This window comes from Symphalangus syndactylus, chromosome 10 (genome assembly GCF_028878055.3).
Source record: "Symphalangus syndactylus isolate Jambi chromosome 10, NHGRI_mSymSyn1-v2.1_pri, whole genome shotgun sequence".
Lineage (NCBI taxonomy): Eukaryota > Metazoa > Chordata > Mammalia > Primates > Hylobatidae > Symphalangus > Symphalangus syndactylus.
Genome location: NC_072432.2, coordinates 96,582,607 through 96,603,635, shown reverse-complemented (window position 1 = coordinate 96,603,635; position 21,029 = coordinate 96,582,607). Strand labels below are relative to the sequence as shown.

General features: G+C 39.0%; 1 protein-coding gene across 12 annotated transcripts in view; it reads right to left on the bottom strand.

Annotated features, from left to right (window-relative positions):
- Positions 1-21,029, bottom strand: part of TFDP2 (transcription factor Dp-2) — a 198,596-nt gene that overhangs the window by 94,671 nt on the left and 82,896 nt on the right. For 4 of the 12 annotated variants that reach the window (XM_063610682.1, XM_055295188.2, XM_055295190.2 and 1 more), the window contains exon 2: positions 5,276-5,310. The exons of the other annotated variants lie outside the window; for them this stretch is intronic. The gene's annotated coding sequence lies outside the window, so the exon portion shown is untranslated. The remainder of the gene's footprint in view (positions 1-5,275; positions 5,311-21,029) is intronic. 12 annotated transcript variants of the gene reach the window in all.

Below are 21,029 nucleotides of genomic sequence, written 5' to 3'. Positions count from 1 at the left end.
GCTCAGGCTGGTCTCAAACTCCTGGGCTCACATGATCCTCTTGCCTCAGCCTCCCAAAGTGGTGGGATTATAGGCATGAGCCACTGTGCCCAGCCTGAAAGACGTAATTTGAACTGCCTCTATCACTTGGGAAATTAACTGCTCTGAGTCTCCGTTTTATCCACCTCTAAAATGGGCATGATAATAGCACCTATCTTGCAAGAAGGTTCTGAGGATTATATGAAATAACGAATACGAAGGGCTTCTTATAGTTCCTGGCATATAGCACTCAAAACACAGCAGACTTCTTATAAAAAGTGTTCATCCTCTGAAAATAGTGAGAGAAAGTAAGATGGCAACTAAGGTTAGAAGGTACTTCAGAAAAGGAATACAAACAAAGAAAATAACAAAACAAAACCATTTGAAGTAAACTACAGCCCAATATCCCTCATGAACACTCACAAAAATTCTAAACGGAATTTTAGCTAACTGAATTCTAGAATATATAAAAAGGATAACATATGCCTGAGTTTATCCCATGAATGGCAGAAGGTTGGTTTAACATTGGAAAATCAATCAATATAATTCCCCATATCATCAGAATAAAAAAGAACTACACTATCGTCTTCAATAGATGCAGGAAGGCATTTAACAAAATTCAACAATTATTCATAACAAAAACTCTCAGCAGACAAGGAATAGGTGGGAACTTACTCAAAATGCTAAAAAGCAACTATAGAAAACCCATAGCTAAAAATCATACTTATGGTAAAAAAATTGAATACTTTTCCCCTAAAATCAGGAACAAGACAATGATGTATACCTTTACTACTTTGACAATGAACTAGAGGGCTTAGCCAGTGTAATAAGTCAAGAAAGGAAATGAAAGGTATAAAATAAGAAAGGAATACGTAAAACTTGTTTGTACACAAACAAAATATTGGTCTATATGGAAAATCCTATAGAATCTATATAAATGGACTAGAAGTGAGTTTGGCAAGGTCACAGGCAATGAGGTCAATATACAAAAGCCAACTGTATTTCTATCTTCTACCAACAAAACAAAATCAGATATTAAAAATTTTAAACATTTATAATAGCATAAAATATTAAATATTTAGGGATAAATCTAACAAAATATGTACAAGAGCTATACAATGGAAACTGCAATAGATTGCTGGAATTACAGAGGACAAATTAATGGAGAGAAAAAACATGTTTATAAATCAGAAGATTCAGGCTGGGTGTGGTGGCTCACACCTGTAATCCCAGCACTTTGGAAGGCTGAGGCGGGCAGATCACAGGCCGAGGTCAGGAGTTCAAGCCTGGCCAACATGGTAAAACTCCATCTCTACTAAAAATACAAAAATTAGCTGGGCGTGGTAGCAAGGGTCTGTAATCCCAGCTCCTCCAGAGGCTGAGGCAGAATTGCTTGAACCCAGGAGGCGGAGCTTGCAGTGAGCCAAGATCCAGCCACTGCACTCCAGCCTGGGTGACAGAGCAAGACTCCATCACAAAAAAAAAAAAAAAAAAAAAAAAAGAAGATCCTTTATGATAATGGTTCTTGTTTTCATCTTTACTCTTATCGCAGACACCTATCCTTCTGCGACATTAAATTGCTTTTAGTTCCCTGTTTTCTCTTCTAGCCTTTCTATATGCTCCCAGTGGCCGGGCACGGTGGCTCACGCCTGTAATCCCAGCACTTCGGGAGGCCGAGGCAGGCTGATCACAAGGTCAGGAGATCGAGACCATCCTGGCTAACATGGTGAAACCCTGTCTCCACTAAAAACACAAAAAATTAGCTGGGTGTGGTGGCACGTGCCTGTAGTCCCAGCTACTCGGGAGGCCGAGGCAGGGGAATGGTGTGAACCTGGGAGGCAGAGCTTGCAGTGAGTCGCGATCATGCCACTGCACTCCAGCCTGGGTGACAGAGCGAGACTCTGTCTCAAAAAAATAAAAAATAAAATAAATATATGCTCCCAGCTACTTGGGAGGTTGAGGCAGGAGAACTGCTTTAATCTGGGAGGCAGAGGTTGCAATGAGCTGAGATCACTCCACTGCACTCCAGCCTGGGCGACAGAGCAAGACTCCATCTCAAAAATCAATCAATCAATCAATCAAAAGATTCAAAATTGTTAATATGTCAATTCTTCCCAAATTTATCTATAGATCAATGTAATCCTAATCAAATCTCAGCAGATATTTTTTGTAGAAATGTATAAGGTTGATTCTAAAATTTATATAAAACGCAAAGGACCTGGTATAGCTCAACAACTTTGTAAAATAACAAAATCGAAAGATTACACTATCTGGTTTTAAGGCTTAGTGTGCAGCTACAGCAGAGTTTCTCAACCTTGGCACTACTTGGACCAGCTAATTTTTTGTTCTGGAAGACTCTCCTGTGCATTGCAGAATCTTTAGCACCATCCCTGGCCTCTACCTCTACCCAGGGGCAACCTTCCTGCCTACCCCCCAAGTTATGACAATCAAAAATGTCTCCAGGCCTGGTGCGGTGGCTCAGGCCTGTAATCCACCCACTTTGGCAGGCAAAGTGGGTGGATTACTTGAGATCAGGTGTTTGAGACCAGCCTGGCCAATGTGGTGAAACCCCATCTCTATTAAAATTACAAAAATTGGCTGGGCGTGGTGGTGTGCACCTGTAATCCCAGCTACTCGGGAGGCTGAGGCGGGAGAATTGCTTGAGCCTGGGAGGCGGAGGTTACACCACTGCACTTCAGCCTGGGAGACAGAGAAAGATTCCATCTCAAAAAAAAAAAAAAAAAGTCTCCAGATATTGCGAAATGTCCCCTAGGGGCAAAATTGTCCTTCACTGAGAACCACTGAGCTACCAAGAGAGTACGGTATTGGCATGAAGATAAGACACATACATCAATGGAACAGAACAGAATCTAGAAACAGATCCTCAATTATATAGTCAATTGATATTTGACAAAGGTACAAAGCAATTCTATGGGAAATGATAATCTTTTTTGACTAGTTGTTGCTGGAATGATTGGATATTCATATGAAACAAAAATAAACCTTTCCTCTCATTCCATATATAAAAATTAACTCAAAATTTATCATAAGGCTGGACTTACTGACTCACGTTTGTAATCCCAGCACTTTGGGAGGCTGAAGCGGGAGGACTGCTTGAGCCCAAGAGTTTGAGACCAGCCTAGCCAACATAGGGAGACCCCATCTCTACAAAAAAATTTAAAAATTAGCTGGGTGTGGTGGCGCATGTCTGTAGTCCCAGCTACCCGGGAGGCTGAGGTGGGAGGACAGCTTTAGCCCAGGAGGTCAAGGCTTCAGTGAGCTGTGACTGTGCTACTGCACTCTGGCCAAGCAAGACTGTCTTGGAAAAACACAAAAAACAAAACTTATCATAGACTTAAATTTAAGAGCTAAAATTAGAAAACTTCCAGGAAAGTTCTAGGAAAACAAAGGAATATAGAAATGTAAAAATTTATAGGAAAATGTAAAAACCTTAGTATTGGCCAGGCGTGGTGGCTCACGCCTGTAATCCCAGCACTTTGGGAGGCCGAGGCGGGTGGATCACAAGGTCAGGAGATCATGACTATCCTGGCTAACACAGTGAAACCCCGTCTCTACTAAAAAAAAAATACAAAAAAATTAGCTGGGCGTGGTGGCGGGCGCCTGTAGTCCCAGCTACTCGGGAGGCTGAGGCAGGAGAATGGCGTGAATCCAGGAGGCAGAGCTTGCAGTGAGCAGAGATCGAGCCACTGCACTCCAGCCTGGGCAACTGAGCGAGACTCTGTCTCCAAAAAAAAAAAAAAGAAAAAGAAAAGAAAACCTTAGTATTACTGGCTTAGGCAAAAATTTCTTTCCTTTCCTCTTTTTTTTTCTGAGATGGGGTTTCACTGTGTTGCCGAGGCTGGTCTCTAACTCCTGGGCTCAAGGGATTCTCCCACTTCGGCCTCCCAAGTAGCTGGAACTACTAGGCTCGAGCCACCCTGCCTGGCTTAGATTCCCTTTTTTTTTTTTTGAGATGGAGTCTCGCTCTCTCACCCAGGCTGGAGTGCAGTGGCATGATCTCAGCTCACTGCAAGCTTTGCCTCCCGGGTTTACGCCATTCTCCTGCCTCAGCCTCCCTAGAAGCTGGGACTACAGGCGCCTGCCACCACGCCCGGCTATTTTTTGTATTTTTAGTAGAGACAGGAGTTCACCGTGTTAGCCAGGATGGTCTCAATCTCCTGACCTCATGATCCGCCTGCCTCGGCCTCCCAAAGTGCTGGGGTTACAGGCATGAGCCACCGCGCCCAGCCCAGATTTCTTAAATATGATACAAAGAACCACAAACTATCTTTTTTAATTGAAAAATTGCACATTAAGTGATTTAGTTTAGATGTTTGTCGGCTCCAAATCTCATGCTGAAATGTAATCCTCAATGTTGGAGGTGGGGCCTGATGGGGGTGTTTGGGTCATGGGGGAGGATCCCTCATGAATAGCTTGGTGTCATCCCTATGGTAATGAGTAATTCGCATGAGATCTGGTTGTTTAAAACAGTATGGCAGCTCCCTCCATCTCTCTTGCTCCCTCTCTTGCCACGTGACTTGCTGACTCTCCTTTGCCTTCTGCTATGACTGTAGGCTTCCCAAGGCCCTCACCAGAAGTAGATGCTGGCACCATGCTTCCTGTACAGCCTGCAGAACCATGAGCCAAAATAAACTTCTTTTCTTTATAAATTATCCTGCCTCATGAGTCCTTTATAGCAACATAAACAGACTGATGTATCAAGATATAAACATGTCTGCTCTTCAAAATCTCTTAACTTTAAAAAGTTAAGACTGAGAAAGTAGAACCTCATGAGCTTTCTGATCTGGATTTTAAGCAGGAGATACTGGAAAAGTCTTTAAAAAGTTAAGAGAAGAAAAAGACACATGATAGCCTGGGAGAAAATGTTTGCAAAATATACATGTGATAAAGGACTTGTAAAATGAATAAGACAATAACAAGACAAACAACTCAATAAAAAATCTGCAAAAGATTTAAACACTTATGTAACCAAAGAAGATATGCTGATGGCAAATAAGCACATGAAAAGATTCATAATATCATTAGTCATTAGGGAAATACAAATTAAAACCACACTGAGCACCAAACTCACCCGAATCACTAAAATGGAAAAAAAAAAAAAACTGACCATACCAAGTGTTGGCAAGGACACAGGGCACTAGAACTCTTACACACATTACTGATGGGAATGCCAACTTGTACAAACACTTTGGGAAACATGTTTGGTAATTGCTTACAAAGTTAAATATACACTTACCATATGACCCAGCAATTCCACTTCTAGGTATTTACCTTAGAGAGATGAAAACTTATGTCAACACATAAGCTTGTATTTGAATGTTCACAGCAGTTTTATTAATAATGGTCCACAAGTGAAACAACAAAAATGTTCATCAACCCATGACTGGAGAACTACTGATTCACACAACATGAATGAATCTTGAAAACATTGTGCTAAGTATAAGAATCCAGACATAAAATGAGATTAATAAAATATCAAAAAATATTCTAGATGGCTAAAAATAATTATGACTTTAGTAGCTTGTTTTGCCTATATGAATCATTGACACTATGTTTTGTTATTTATTTATGTATCAGTTCTCCTTAAATCAACTATAAACCCTCTGCTATAGGGGTTATCGTGTATCTTGGGGTGGCACTTCATAATATTAACACCTCGTGTTTGTACATCAGTGCACAGGTTTCATAATTCTCATCCACTAAAACAACTGGCATGTGGTATGCATATTGCAATGAAGTCAACATACCTAGTTCAAATCCCAGCTGACTATGTGTGTGGTCTGCAGTAAATCATTTTACCTTTATGAGATTCACTTTTCTTATTCATGAAACTAAAAAGCATGGATCAAGTGGGGAAAGACAGTGTTAGGGACATAAGAGATGGTACAATCAACAATTCTAATGCATGTAAGACTATTAAGGACAGAAACCTCCAGAGATGTGAAGGGCCAAAAGTTGTACTTGAACTTGATTTTCAGAAGAGCCAAAGACTGAGAAAGTAGAACCTCACGAGCTTTCTGATCTGGATTTTAAGCAGGAGATATTGGAAAAGTCATCACAGAGATAACTAGTTTGTGGCAGACAACAATCATAAAAACATCCACTTTTGATCCTGCAACGCAGTCGGTCTCCTCCTATCACTGGGAATGGGATTCGACAAGCATTTAATTGTTCATCTACATATAAGAGAAATGAGCTATTTTAGATTATCATAAAACAGGTTAATTTTATTCTTCTGGTGTGTTGTAATCCATATCAGTAAGAGATAAAACATAGGTTCAGATATTTGGTATATGTACTTGGATGAGAATCTACAATTGGTGGAATTATAAATGCCTATCAATCAAAAGACAGAATCACTCGCAGGACATATGGTAGCCCCAGGAAGCTTCATTAGGGATTTGCTGTGTATCTACTATGTGCCAAAAACAGGCACTCTGCTAGGCAAGGTCACTTGTTTTATCATTTAATCATCACAATAGCCCTTATGAAAGTGCATGATCACTCCCATTTTAGAGATAAGAAAATCGACATTTTGAAACATGACAAATTTGCCCAAGAAGTCACCTTTAGTATGTGACAAGGCTAACATTTAAACTCAGACCTATTTGATTCCATGTCCTTAAAACCTATTATCATTACATAAAGCCCAATTTCCAATTATTGAAGCTAGTACAATCCTAGAAAATAGTAGGCTTTATCATTTTTTTCCTGCTTCCAAGAGGAAACAGATATTATCTCCAGCTACCAGAAGGGAACCTGAAGCTTACATATAAAGTGATAACACAAGTTCTTGAATCTTAGAATTATTAGCCCTTTTGCTGCATTAGCATTCCACTGAGATTCACCATGACAATCAATGCTGAGGAGGAAGAAAAGGTGGAGGAGAAAAGTGCATGCAATTATAAGACCAAGTGTTTTCATTCTTGGAAAGCCCACATGTATTTATGGAGTACCTTTTTTTTTTTTTTTTGAGACAGAGTCTCGCTCTGTTGCCCAGGCTGGAGTGCAGTGGCACGATCTCGGCTCACTGCAACCTCCGCCTCCCAAGTTCAAGCGATTCTCCTGCCTCAGCCTCCTGAGTAGCTGGGATTACAGGTACACACCACCACACCCGGCTAATTTTTGTATTTTTAGTAGAGATGGGGTTTCACCATGTTGGTCAGGCTGGTCTCGAACTCCTAACCTCATGATCCGCCCGCCTCGGCCTCCCAAAGTGCTGGGATTACAGGCGTGAGCCACCATGCCTGGCTATTGAGTACCTATTACAGGTCAAGCACAGTGCTTGGCACTGGGGATATAACAGTGAATAAAAAAAAAAAAAAAAAAAAAAAAAAAAACAAGACAGTTTATTCCCACGGAGAAATTTTACCCTAGTGGGAAGATACTGGCAACTAAATAGACAATTAAAATATAGTGCAGTAAATATAGAAATGGGATACCATAGGGTACCACAGGTGCACAGAGAAGACAAACTAAACCCAGAAAGGCTATCAGATAAAACATAAGACACCTATTTAAACTTGAATTTTAGATGAACAATGAATAATTTTTTAGTAGAAGTATGTTCCAATATTGTCCTCTACTTGCTGTATCTGGCAACTCTTGGTGGGAGTGATGTTTAGAAAAAGCATCTCAGAATAAATGATACCTAAGACAAAAACCAAACTACTCTTACTTGTCCCCAACAAATCTGGACCCTGAAAAAGTATGTTAGTTGCTGCCCTGTGGAGACAACCATGTGACAAGGATCTGAAGTCAACAGCAGTCAGCAAGGAACTGTAGGCTCTTGCCAATATCCATGTATGAATATGTGAGCCATCCTGGAAGGACATCTTCCAGCCCTAGTCCAGCCTGCAGATGACTACAGCCCTGGCCAACTGCTTGACTACAACCTCATGAGGGACCCTGAGGCAGAAATACCTACATAAGTCACTCCCAGATTCCTGATCCTCAGAAACCATGTGAGATGAATGTTTGTTTTAAGCTGTTAAATTTTAGAGTAATTATTATGCAGTAATAGGAAGTAATGCCCTGCCAATTAGAGGAGAACTATGTTTCTTATGAACAGGCCTACACTCATTCATTCACTGGCCATGTGGAGTCACCATCAGTGTGACCTCAGCAAGAATGAGGTGGTGGATCCAGAGGGACCACAGCTGGGACTGTCAGTCATTTGTGCCTCCCACCAGCAGGAGGTCTGAATGGCACACTTCCATGGCCACCATAAGATTACAAAAAGTGTATTAGCTATAGCATGTCCTTTCTGAAACAAAACAGTAAGAACCTTTTTAAAGACAATTTAAAAAAATACTTACGTACAGCTTAATCACTTGAGAGAGTTGTGTGAAAATGAAAATACAAGCAAAATAATAAAGAAAATTAGCAGAGCTAAGACAACTCTAAAATCTTGGATTAGCTCTGGTTCTTAGCTCAATTTCACGTGTGCTACGAATGATACTGCTCTGCTAACCAAGCAAATGATTTGTTCCTGGGTGGGTTGTTTTGTATCTCTTATTCAGAAAGGAATTTTTGAAACCTAAGGATAATGTGCAACTGGGAAGCTATGAACTGTGGTTAATCAACTAATCCAGAATTTCTACAAGTAGTCTGGTGAAACAATCTGAGTGCTACGAATTCCATAAATTATTTTATTCCAAAAGATAAGTTTAAGTAAAAGTGACTGCATTTCAAACTATATTATGAGAACAGAAAAATGTTAGAGAAAGACTTTATTTCCCTAATAATACAGAATGAGTTGAGAGGGAATGGTAATACCAATAGAATTACGTATGGCTACAGGGAGATGCTAGAAGTTTTCCTCTTTGACCACGGTGCCCGGATTCAGTTCCTTGGCTTTATAAAGTTCTCCATCCATACCATCACAGAGTTTCTGCTATTATGACATACTTTTCCCCAGGCCAGTTCAATACCAATCAAGCTTGGTATGTGTTTGTGTTAGAATCCTTTAAGGTCTATGGTCCAGACATACCAGATGTCACTTTTCTCCTTATGGCCTACAAAATAGTCACAATTATCTTAGAAGATTCCACACTGAAATTTCACAGAAACAGAGATATGGATATTGCCTTAAAGGGCTTACATCTCCACTGATTTATACAGCCTGATTTAACCCTTGTTTATTTGTAAATTAGTATTTTTATTCTATTTTTTAAATGTCCAAGTCATTTAAAAATTACCTTGATAACTAACCCTCAATATTACAAGAGAGAAGCCAGTGATCATACAAATAAAATCTAGACCATCTTTGAATTTAAGTACCTGATAATGAACTGTTTTTACTCACAACACTTCTGACACCAAATGTTTAGGGTTTGTTTTTTTTTTAAATCACACCAACCAATTCTCCAATTCTTCAGACACCAATTAGGTGTCCAACAATTCAATACAATTCTGATAGTAACTACCTGGAGTTAGCCCAGACCTCACAGACTAAGAGCTCAGTCCCATAAGACTGCCTGCCACAGCTGCTAGCCACAGATGACATGCCCAGGCTACTCCCATTTCTGCCTACAGACTACAAATTTGAGGGTTCCCACGACCCCGTCTCAGATTTAATAATTTGCTAGAATGACACAGAACTCAGTAAAGCACTTTACTTACTATTACTGGTTTGTTTAAAAGGCTACTACAACTCAGGAAGGCAACAGCCAAATCGAAGAGAAACATAGCACAGGGCAATGGGGTAGGGGTAGGAGGTGGGTACACAGCTTCCATGCCACCTCCAAGCATGCCACCCTCCCAGCACCTCACTGTATCCACCAACCCAGAAGCTCTCCAAACTGTCATTTATGGGGTTTTATAGAGGTTTCTTTATGTAAGCATGATTGATTAAATCATGGCCATTGGTAATTATCTAAATCTCTAGGCCCTCTCTCCCTGCTGGAAGTCAGAGGTGGGGTTGAAAGTTCCAATCCTTGGTCTTTCTGGCACCAGCCCCCATCCTAAAGCTATCTAGGGGACCCCAGTCAACAATCTTCTCATTAGAGTACAAAAGACACTCATTACTTTGGAGATTCAAAGGGCTTTAGGAACTGTGTGCCAGAACTGGAGGCAATGAACAAAATTTATTTTTTATTACACACACTGATATTACAGAATAAAGCAACAGTTACTCAGCTATTTTTCTATGGTAATCGGTAGCAGTCATAGATATGCTTTGATCAATTCTACATAAATTGATACATGTATCAAACAAAGCCCTGAAGTTTCAGGCCTAAGCCTCATGCATTTGCTTGTGGCCACTCTAGCACATATGGTTAAGATTTTCCAACGACTGTATCAATGTTTCCTAACAAGTGGGTTGTTTCATAGTGAGGTCTAAAGATCTGGAATAAAAAAAAAATCAAGAAAAGCTTCACAAACTGGCCAGTAAAATAATCAGTGACCAATGGTCAAAATAATATATGAACCAACTTCTAAAGGATTAGCTGTCTTTTCTAATACCACACTACTACATTTTATAATTCAGAGTAGAAGAGAGTTGTGAAAAAAAAGCATTCAACAGAACTCTTTAACATCATCTAGGATAACAGATGCTACTGAGACATAGTGTCACTGTTCTCTCCAGCTTTCTTTCTTTTTTTTTGAGACAGAGTCTTGCTCTGTCGCCCAGGGTGGAGTGCAATGGTGCAATCTCGGCTCACTGCAATCTCTGCCTCCCAGGTTCCAGCGATTCTCCTGCCTCAGCCTCCTGAGTAGCTGGGACTACCAGTGTTGGCCACCATGCCCAGCTAATTTTTTTGTCTTTTTAGTAGAGACGGGGTTTTGCCATGTTGGCCAGGCTGGTCTCAAACTCTTGATCTCAGGTGATCTGACTGCCTCAACCTCCCAAAGTGCTGGGATTACAGGCTTGAGCAACTATGCCCGGCCTCTCTCCAGCTTTCTTTCCTTCTATTTGGAACTTCTTTTATTTACCTCCTCTTAAAACACGTTTTTTCTAGTTCTCTTTGTTCGTAAGTAATCCAATATATATTGTAGAATTTATTTTATCTCATGGATACATCTTAAATAATATAAAGATAACATTAACTTTGCTTTTTATTTTAATGGGTACTTGAATAATTAGATTCTCCCAAAATAAGTACCACATAAAAAAATCACTAAAATGTATATTTATTTTCCAGTCATTTTACAATTTTACTGTTCTCCTTTCTGACTTGTCTGCATGAGGTTATCTTGAGAGAAAGTTCCACTTTGAAAATTTTACTAATAGAAACTTGCCTCAACTCCTTGCCTCAAGTGATCCTTCCACTTCAGCCTCCCAAAGTATTAGGATTATAGGCGTGAGCCACTGTGCCCAGCATAATAATAACTTTCTCATATCCATCTTAAATACCTTTTTAAAATTAAAGATCCAAAACTGGCAGGCAGCGGACAACAAATGGAAGCTCCCAACAAAACCTAAAAAGAGAAAAACCCAACAGTAGAATTTTTTCATTGTCTTATCCACTCAACAAATATACAGTGAGCGCCTGTGAGACAGGCCCTATGCTAGGTACAAGTCCCATGTCTCAATAGCCTGCCATTACAATATGATCTTAAAATGCCAATGAGGTTAGCAGCATTCTGTATTTATTTATTTAAATTATACTTCAATATATAAAAATGTGTGTGTGGAGGGGGCCAGTTTTTGGGTTGTTCTGTGCCTTCCACCTTGTTCTAAAAACTCAGACAATAGCAAGAATGGAATAAATTCTGAGAACTATACATGGAGGGTTAGGAGTAAGGTACCAGTGGATAAAACAGAAAGAAAACCAAGATGTTAAAAAACACATGAAGAAATGCTCATCATTACTGGCCATCAGAGAAATGCAAATCAAAACCACAATGAGATACCATCTCACACCAGTTAGAATGGCCATCATTAAAAAATCAGGAAACAACAGGTGCTGGAGAGAATGTGGAGAAATAGGATCACTTTTACACTGTTGGTGGGACTGTAAACTAGTTCAACCATTGTGGAAGTCAGTGTGGTGATTCCTCAGGGATCTAGAACTAGAAATACCATTTGACCCAGCCATCCCATTACTGGGTATATACCCAAAGGACTATAAATCATGCTGCTATAAAGACACATGCACACGTATGTTTACTGTGGCACTATTCACAATAGCAAAGAGTTGGAACCAACCCAAATGTCCAACAACGATAGACTGGATTAAGAAAATGTGGCACAAATACACCATGGAATACTATGCAGCCATAAAAATGGATGAGTTCATGTCCTTTGTAGGGACATGGATGAAACTGGAAAACATCATTCTCAGTAAACTATCGCAAGGACAAAAAACCAAACACTGCATGTTCTCACTCATAGGTGGAAATTGAACAATGAGAACTCATGGACACAGGAAGGAGAACATCACACTCCAGGGACTGTTGTGGGGTTGGGGGAGGGGGGAGGGACAGCATTAGGAGATATACCTAATGTAAATGACGAGTTAATGGGTGCAGGAAATCAGCATGGCACATGGATACATACGTAACAAACCTGCACATTGTGCACATGTACCCTAAAACCTAAAGTATAATAATAATAAAAAAAAAAGAACATTTCAAAGATTTTAAAGCTCTAAAAGTAACACAAACATCTGGGTAGTGCTTTACAAATATTATGTTACTTGAGTCTAGCAGTGTTCCTGATGACAACAGCCGACAGAGACTGGTTATCAACTTACTTATTTGTCTTTGGCAAAAAATTTCAACTCCATCTACTGAATGATTTTCATATGAGAACGTCTTTAATTTTTATAGCTGAAGCCAACAGGAAAATAACATTCAATTATAAAAATATAATTCAACTCAAACTAAATCTCATTAGGTATCATATTACAGGACATTAACACTTGAGACTTACTTTAAAAATTAAATGTATGCTATTTTTAAGTTTCATACTCATAACCTTGGATCAAGTTATAATATCCTTTGATATATTTTGTAAAATACTTCTTATAATTAAGTTCCTTGAAATAAAGCTAAAATATATCTGATACTGAGCTGCAAACTACAACAACGTTTTAGCATAATTTACAACCAAAAATATAGGAAAGGCTCTCAATTCATTAATCATCTGGGAAATCCAAATTAAAGCTACCATATATTACCACTGCGCACTCACCACACTAAGTATAAGAAAACAGATGAAAAATACTGTGATGGTTAACTTTTGTGTCAACTTGACTGAGCTAAAGGATGCCCGGATAGCTGATAAAATGTTGTTTCTGAGTGGTCTATGAGATGTTTCTGCAAGAGACTAGCATTTGAATCAGTAGAGTGAACAAAGAAAATCATCCTCTCCAATGGAGGGGGGCATCATCCAACCTGTTGAGGGCCCAAATAGAACAAAACGGCAACAGAAGGGAGAATCTGCTTCTGTCTGAGCTGGACATTCATCTTTTCCTGCCTATGAACATTGGCACACTGGTTCTGAGGCCTCTGGCCTAGAATTGTGACTTGTACCATCAGCCCCTCTAGTTCTCAGCCCTTCAGACTTGAGCTGGGACTTGTGCCACTGGCTCCAGTGATTCTCAGCCTTCAGATCCAGACTGAATGACGTCACCAGCTTTCCTGGTTCTCCAGGTTGCAGACAGCAGGTCACAGGACTTCTTGACCTACATAACTGTATGAACCAATCCCTATAATCAATCAATTTCTCTCTCTCTCCACACACACACACACACACACACACACACAGTTGATCCTTGAATAACAGGTTCAAACTGTGCAGGTACACTTATACACAGATTTTCTTCTGCCTCTGCCACCCGAGATGGCAAAATCCACCCCTCCTCTTCCTACTCCTTCTCAGCCTATGCTTCATTAACATGACAAGGATAAAGACCTTTATGACAAACCACTTACACTTAATGAATGGTACACATATTTTCTCTTCCTTAACATCTTCTTAATAACATTTTACTTTCTCTGGCTTACTTTATTCTAAGAATACAGTACACAATCTATAACATACAAAATATGGGTTACTTAACTGTTTGTGTTATCAGTAAGGCTTTTGGCCAACAGTGAGCTATTAGCAGTTAAAATTATACACAGATTTTTGACTGCACAGGGAGGTCAGTGCCCCAACCACTGCATTGTTCAAGGGTCAGCTGTATATATGTATGTGTGTGTGTGTGTGTGTGTGTGTGTGTGTGTGTGTGTGTGTATAGTCATAAAAAACCAATAGGAGAGACAGCGGTTCTGATTCTTTGGAGAACCCTAATACACGTTAGGTATTGGCAAGGATGTGGAGCAACAGAAATCCTCACCTGTTGCCAGTGGGAGTGTGAACTGGTATAACCACTTTGAGAAAAATCATCTGGGAGTATCTACTAAAACTGAACCCCAACCAAACAATTCCAATCCTAGGTGTATGCCCTGTAGAAATATGCACATGTGTTCACCAAAGGACGTGGACTAAAATATTTATGACATAACTAATCATAATATTCCCAAACTTAAAATTACCTACCCAAATGCCCAATAACATTAAAGTGAATAAATAATGGTTTATTCACACAATGGAGTATTACATAGCAATAAGAAAGGATGAACTACGATTACTAAGCTTGATCTCACAATATCTTCTTAAGCAAGAGAAGCCAGTCACAAAAGAATACTGTATGATTACATTTATATAAAGTACAAAAACAGGAGAAAATAATCTGTGCTTTTAGAAGTCATGATAGCAGTTATCCTTGAAATAGAGCACAAGGCATGCTTCTAGGGTGCTGGTTATATTCTGCTTCTAGATATGAGTTCTGGCTTATAAAACTTCACTGAGCTGTACACTAATATATGTGTGTAAATAAAACTTGAAATAATATGTAAATATAAAACATGAATATTTTAATCATAAAAGTAATATCCAGTTATGGATATGTTACAAATACAGAAGAGAATATATAGTAATAATCAATCATAATCTCACATTCTAAAGATACTTTGTAAAAAGTAATTTGTTATATTTCCTCATTTTTCTCTATAAATAAATCTCACATAGTTAAGAACCTAAAATACAATTTCACTTAAATCTGAGCTGTTAAATTTTATTAAAATATGCTTACATAAAATAATTCTTGTATATCAAGCATTTTTAACTTTAAAATGCTTCTCTTCATAAGCAAAATTTTACGGCTACAAAATTAGCTATCATATACATATATACACAGTTTACTTTATTTAGTAATTGCAAAACCAGACTTCAGTGTAGGAGCTACTTTTCTGCTCTTTATGATAAACATCTATGATAAACATCTCTGTCTCTGTCTACATTAATCAATTGTTGAAAGTTATTTCCTTAGGATAGCTACCTAGAAGTGGAATTGACAGAAATAATGTTTGCACATTAAAATTGGTAAAGGGGGCCAGGCGCGGTGGCTCACGCTTGTAATCCCAGCACTTTGGGAGGCCGAGGCGGGCAGATCACGAGGTCAGGAGATCGAGACCACAGTGAAACCCCGTCTCTACTAAAAATACAAAAAAATTAGCCAGGCGTGGTGGCGGGCGCCTGTAGTCCCAGCTACTCGGAGAGGCTGAGGCAGGAGAATGGCGTGAACCCGGGAGGCGGAGCTTGCAGTGAGCCGAGATCGGGCCACTGCACTCCAGCCTGGGTGATAGAGCAAGACTCCGTCTCAAAAAAAAATAAACAAATAAAATTGGTAAAGGGTAAAATATTGCCTAGCATAAAAACAGAGGGTTGAAAAAGCAACAAAATGAATAACCTTTATTTCTTTCTTTACTATTCTTTTATTTTAGACAGTGCTCCTTAGTTGGTGAAGCCTCTCAATAAAGCAAAAGATCCACTGTCGAAAAGTCTAAGACATGTAAAGCTTGATGACATCATAGTATTAGACACATAGCAGTTACTAAAAAAAAAAAAAAAAAAAAACATTTTCTGAATTGAATGAAAACCTTATGCAGGAAAATCAGGCTGATCCTACTTCTTGCTCATTCTCCACTTTCTTTTTTTTTTGTTTTTGTTTTTTTTTTTTTTTTTTTTTTTTTGAGACGGAGTCTCACTCTGTCGCCCAGGCTGGAGTGCAGTGGCGTGATCTTGGCTCACTGCAAGCTCCGCCTCCCAGGTTCACGTCATTCTCCTGCCTCAGCCTCTCCAAGTAGCTGGGACTACAGGCGCCCGCCACCACGCCCAGCTAATTTTTTTTGTATTTTTAGTAGAGACGGGGTTTCACCGTGGTCTCGATCTGCTGACCTCGTGATCTGCCCGCCTCGGCCTCCCAAAGTGCTGGGATTACAAGCGTGAGCCACTGCGCCTGGCCTCATTCTCCACTTTCATATACCCTACCATATACAAGTAGTTTTTTGTTTTTTTCTTGTTTTGAGACAGAGTCTTACTCTGTCGCCCAGGCTGGAGTGCAGTGGTACAATTTTGGGTCACTGCAACCTTTGCCTACTGGGTTCAAATGATTCTTGTGCCTCAGCTACCCAAGTAGCTGGGACTACAGGCATGTGCCACCACATCCGGGTAATTTTTGTATTTTTATAGACATGGGTTTTACCATGTTGGCCAGGCTGGTCTCGAACTCCTGGGCTCAAGCGATCTGTCCACCTCGGCCTCCCAAATGCTGAGATGACTGTGCCCGGCCACCAGTAGTGCTTAAAGTATGGTCCGGTGCTAGTAAACATCAGCTTCTCCTGAGAACTTCTTAGTAATACCCCAGACCTACTATATCAGAACTCTGGAGGTGATGCCTGGTAATCTTCATAACATGCCCTCTAGGTGACTCTCATGCTTGATGAAATTCGAGAACTACTGACTTACAGTATTCCCAACCTCCAAGCATACTAAGAAAATATCACCTTTATTAATCAGGGAGTAGAAAAAAAGATGAATCACTTTTTTCAAATTATTACTCAAGTGCCTACTTTGTTCATTTGGGAGACTGAGGACCTTATTGATAAATAATGTTTTCATCTTCTCCTCTAATTCCTTTAGATTTGTGATTTATATGTCTGCAATGTCAGTCATGCTGCTTTTCATATGTAAATGGGTCCCAAATGGACTCAGCAAAGGACATAAAGAATACACAAGCATCACTGGATGTTATCCAATGTAAAACAACGTCACTGAAAAAAGGGATAATAAGAGTTTCCAATACGCAATCAAAGAAACAGAGCAAAGTTGTATAATTCTACCTAATCACAACAATATATGTTGCAAAAGTAGTTAACAGGAAGATAAAAGATGTGGTAACCTTAGTCTCTTTAAGAACACTTTAATATTTTCCTTTATTTTTTGTTTTAAATCAGGAACTCTTCTGATTTTCATTTTTAAAAGGTAGTTCTTATTGAATTCTAGTATCTAATTATTTAATATGGTAACAAACTAACCACTATTAATTTAAATAAAATGTCTCTGAAGATAAACAGGAAAAATACAAACAAGAAAAAGGATCAGATGGCAAAGGTTTTCAGGTAAAGCAACTCACTGGGATGAACTGGTCAATAAATAAAATTATTTGCAGAATGGAATTCTGTTTTCAGATCATTAAGTTTTTTTTGTTTTTTTTTTTTTGAGACAGGGTCTCACTCTGTCACCCAGGCTAGAGTGCAATGGTGTGATCTCAGCTCACTGCAACCTCTGCCTCCCAGGCTCAAGCAATCGTCCCAGTTCAGCCACCCAAGGAGCAAGGAGCTGGGACTGCACAGGCACAGGCCACCCTGCCTGGTTAATTTTTGTACTTTTTGTAGAAATGGGGTTTTGTGTTGCCCAGGCTGGTCTCAAAGTCCTGAGCTCCAGTGATCTACCCTCCTTGGCCTCCCAAAGTGCTGGAATTACAGGCGTGTAATTTTAGTTATCCTAAACCAAAAAAAGAGGAAAGCTAGAACCATTCACTGTGTGTGTGTGTGTGTGTGTGTGTGTGTGTGTGTGTGTGTGTGTGTGTGTGTGTGTTTGAGACAGAGTCTCACTCTGTCGCCTAGGCTGGAGCAGAGTGGCGCAATCTCGGCTCACTGCAACCTCTGCCTCCCAGGTTCAAGCGATGCTCCCATCTCAGCCTCATGAGTAGCTGGGACTATAGGTGCGCACCCCCATACCTGGCTAATTTTTGTATTTTTTAGTAAAGAGGAGGTTTCGCCGTGTTGGCCAGGCTGGTCTCGAACTCCTGACCTCAAGTGATCTGCCTGCCTCGGCCTCTCAAAGTGCTGGGATTCAGACACCTGCCAAAGAATTTTTATTGAAATAGCAACCAAATATTGCTTATACCTATTACTCAAAATAATACAAAATAAAACAGAGGCTTACTAGATATTTTGGGGCTTAAATTTGTGAAGTAAAATCCAAAAAAGTAATGTGGGTAAAAGTTAGCAGCTTAAGTAAACATGAAACTCTAAAACATATAAGCTACTGAATTATTAAGATTTTAAACACCAAAGGAATTTCTAATAGCAATTCTCTACTCTTTTCCCTTTCCAACTCCCTTTAAACTTTATCTTAGTCTCATCAAGAAAAGCACAGTTCTCACATTTGCATCTCACCAGAAATGCATTATTATGGTCCCTACAGGGAGCCATTCCAGCAACTCTTTCAGTAGAACCCTGAATTCCTTCTGCTCCTAATGCTTTGCCCACAATATGCTTCTTTTATTCCTGTTCCCAGGCTGTGAAGATTTGTTCAAAAATGTCATAAAACCTGAAACAATTGGTGCCACTATAGATGTATGTATAGATGCTATGAAGGTATGTATGATGCAGTTACATCCTGATAAACTCATTGTAAGATGAAAATATTGTAAGTTGGAAATTCATTTAACACACCTAACCTATCAAACATTATAGCTTAGCTCAGCCTACCTTAAGGTGCTCAGAATACTTACATTAGCCTACAATTAGGCAAAGTCATCTACCACAAAGCCTATTTTATAATAAAGTGTTGGATAGCTCATGTAATTTATTGAATACTGTACTGAAAGTGAAAAACAGAATAGTGGTACGGGTACTCGAAAGTATGGTTTCTACTGAATGTGTATCACTTTCACACCATCATAAAGTCAAAAAATTTTAAGTCAAACCATCGTTAAGTTGGGGATCATCTATCTGCTGGGGACTCTAACTTCAGCTCGTTCCTTGCTGTGACCCAGGGATCTCCAGAATCATCTCTAAGATTATAAAGGATTAAAAATAATACAAAACAGGATCTAATCACCAATACTCTCCAAATGGAGAATTTGTATACTTCTCTCATAACTGAGGTTTATCCAGGAAATCCAAGGCTGATTTGACATATAAAAATCAATCAATGTAATAATATACCATATTAACAGTACTCCACCATGTAATCATTGCAACAGGGGCAGAAAAAGCATTTAACAAAATCCAAAAACCATTCATGTATAAAACTCCCAGAAAACCAAGAACAGAAGGAAAACTTACTCAACCTGATAAAGGGTAGCTATAAAAAAAATCTACAGCTAAAATAATACCTAAAAATAAAAGACAACACTTTCCTCCTAATACGGGGAACAGGGCAAGGATTTCTGCTGCCACCATTTCTATCAAATCTTGTGCTGAAAGTCCTAACCAGTGAAATTAGAAAGCAATTATATCTCTATATGTTAGCAAAGAAGAACTAGAAATTGCAAATTAAAATACCACTTATAATCAAAAACTCTCCTGCAACTGATAAGCAATTATAGCAAGGTTACAGAATATAAAGTTTAACATACAATTAATTGCCTTCTTATATGCCAGCAATAAACAATTAATATTTGAAATTAAAAACACAAGACCATTTACATTAGCACCAAAAATGAAATACTTAGGCATAAATCCAGTAAATATATATATATATATATAAGATCTCTGGGGGAAAACTATAAAACTCTGAAAAAAAGAAATCAAAGAAGACCTAATTAATGTAGAGCTATTCCATGCTCATGAATAGGAAGAATCAATATTATTAAGATTTCAGTTATTCTCAACTTGATGTACAGATTCATTGCAATCTCAATAAAAACCCTGCAAGTTACTTTGTAGTTATCAAAAAACTGATTCTAAAATTTATATGACAAGGTAAAAGACTCAGAAGAGCCAACACAATAGTAAAGAAAAGCTGGAGGACTGACATTATCCAACTTTAAGACTGACTATAGGTTGGGCATGGTAGCTCATGCCTGTAATCTCAGCACTGCCTCAGAACAAGGCAGAAAGACAGCTTGAGCCTAGGAGTTCAAGACCAGCCTAGGCAACAAAGTGAGACCCTGTCTCTACAAAAAAATTTAAAAATTAGCTGGGCATGGTGGCGCGTGCCTATAGTCCCAGGTACTTGGGAAGCTGAGGTGGGGAGATTACCTGAGCCCAGGAGGTCAAGGAGGCAGCAAGCTGTAATTGTGCCACTGCACTCCATCTTGAGTGACAGAGTAAGACTCTAGCTCAAAAAAAAAAAAAAAAAAAAAGACCATAACTATAAAGCCACAGTAATCAAAACAGTGTGGCACTGGCAAAAGAACGGCAAAATAGATCAACAAAACAGAATAGACAGCCCTGAAACAGAACAATAAAAATACGGTCAACTAATCTCTGACAAATGGGCAAAGGCAATTTAATGGAGAAAAGAGAGTCTTTTCAATAAATGAGGCCAAATGAACTGGATATCTACATGCAAAGAAATGAATCTAGACACAGATTCTTTATACCTGTCATAAAAATCCAAAATGGATTCTAGACTTAAAACATAAAATACAAAATTATAAAACTCCTAGAAGACAATAAAAAAGAAAATCTATGGGACCTTGGTTTTGACAATTACATTTTAGATACAACAGCAAAAGCATGATCCATGAAAGAAGAATTCATGTTGAACTTCATTAAAATTAAAAATTTCTCCTCTGTGAAACACACTGTTTCTCCACTACCAGATAACCAATGCCAACAGTTTCTGTGTATCCTTACAAGAAACATTATACGTTTTCAAGTTTGTATGCTGTGTCAATATTTCTCATTTTTTTTTT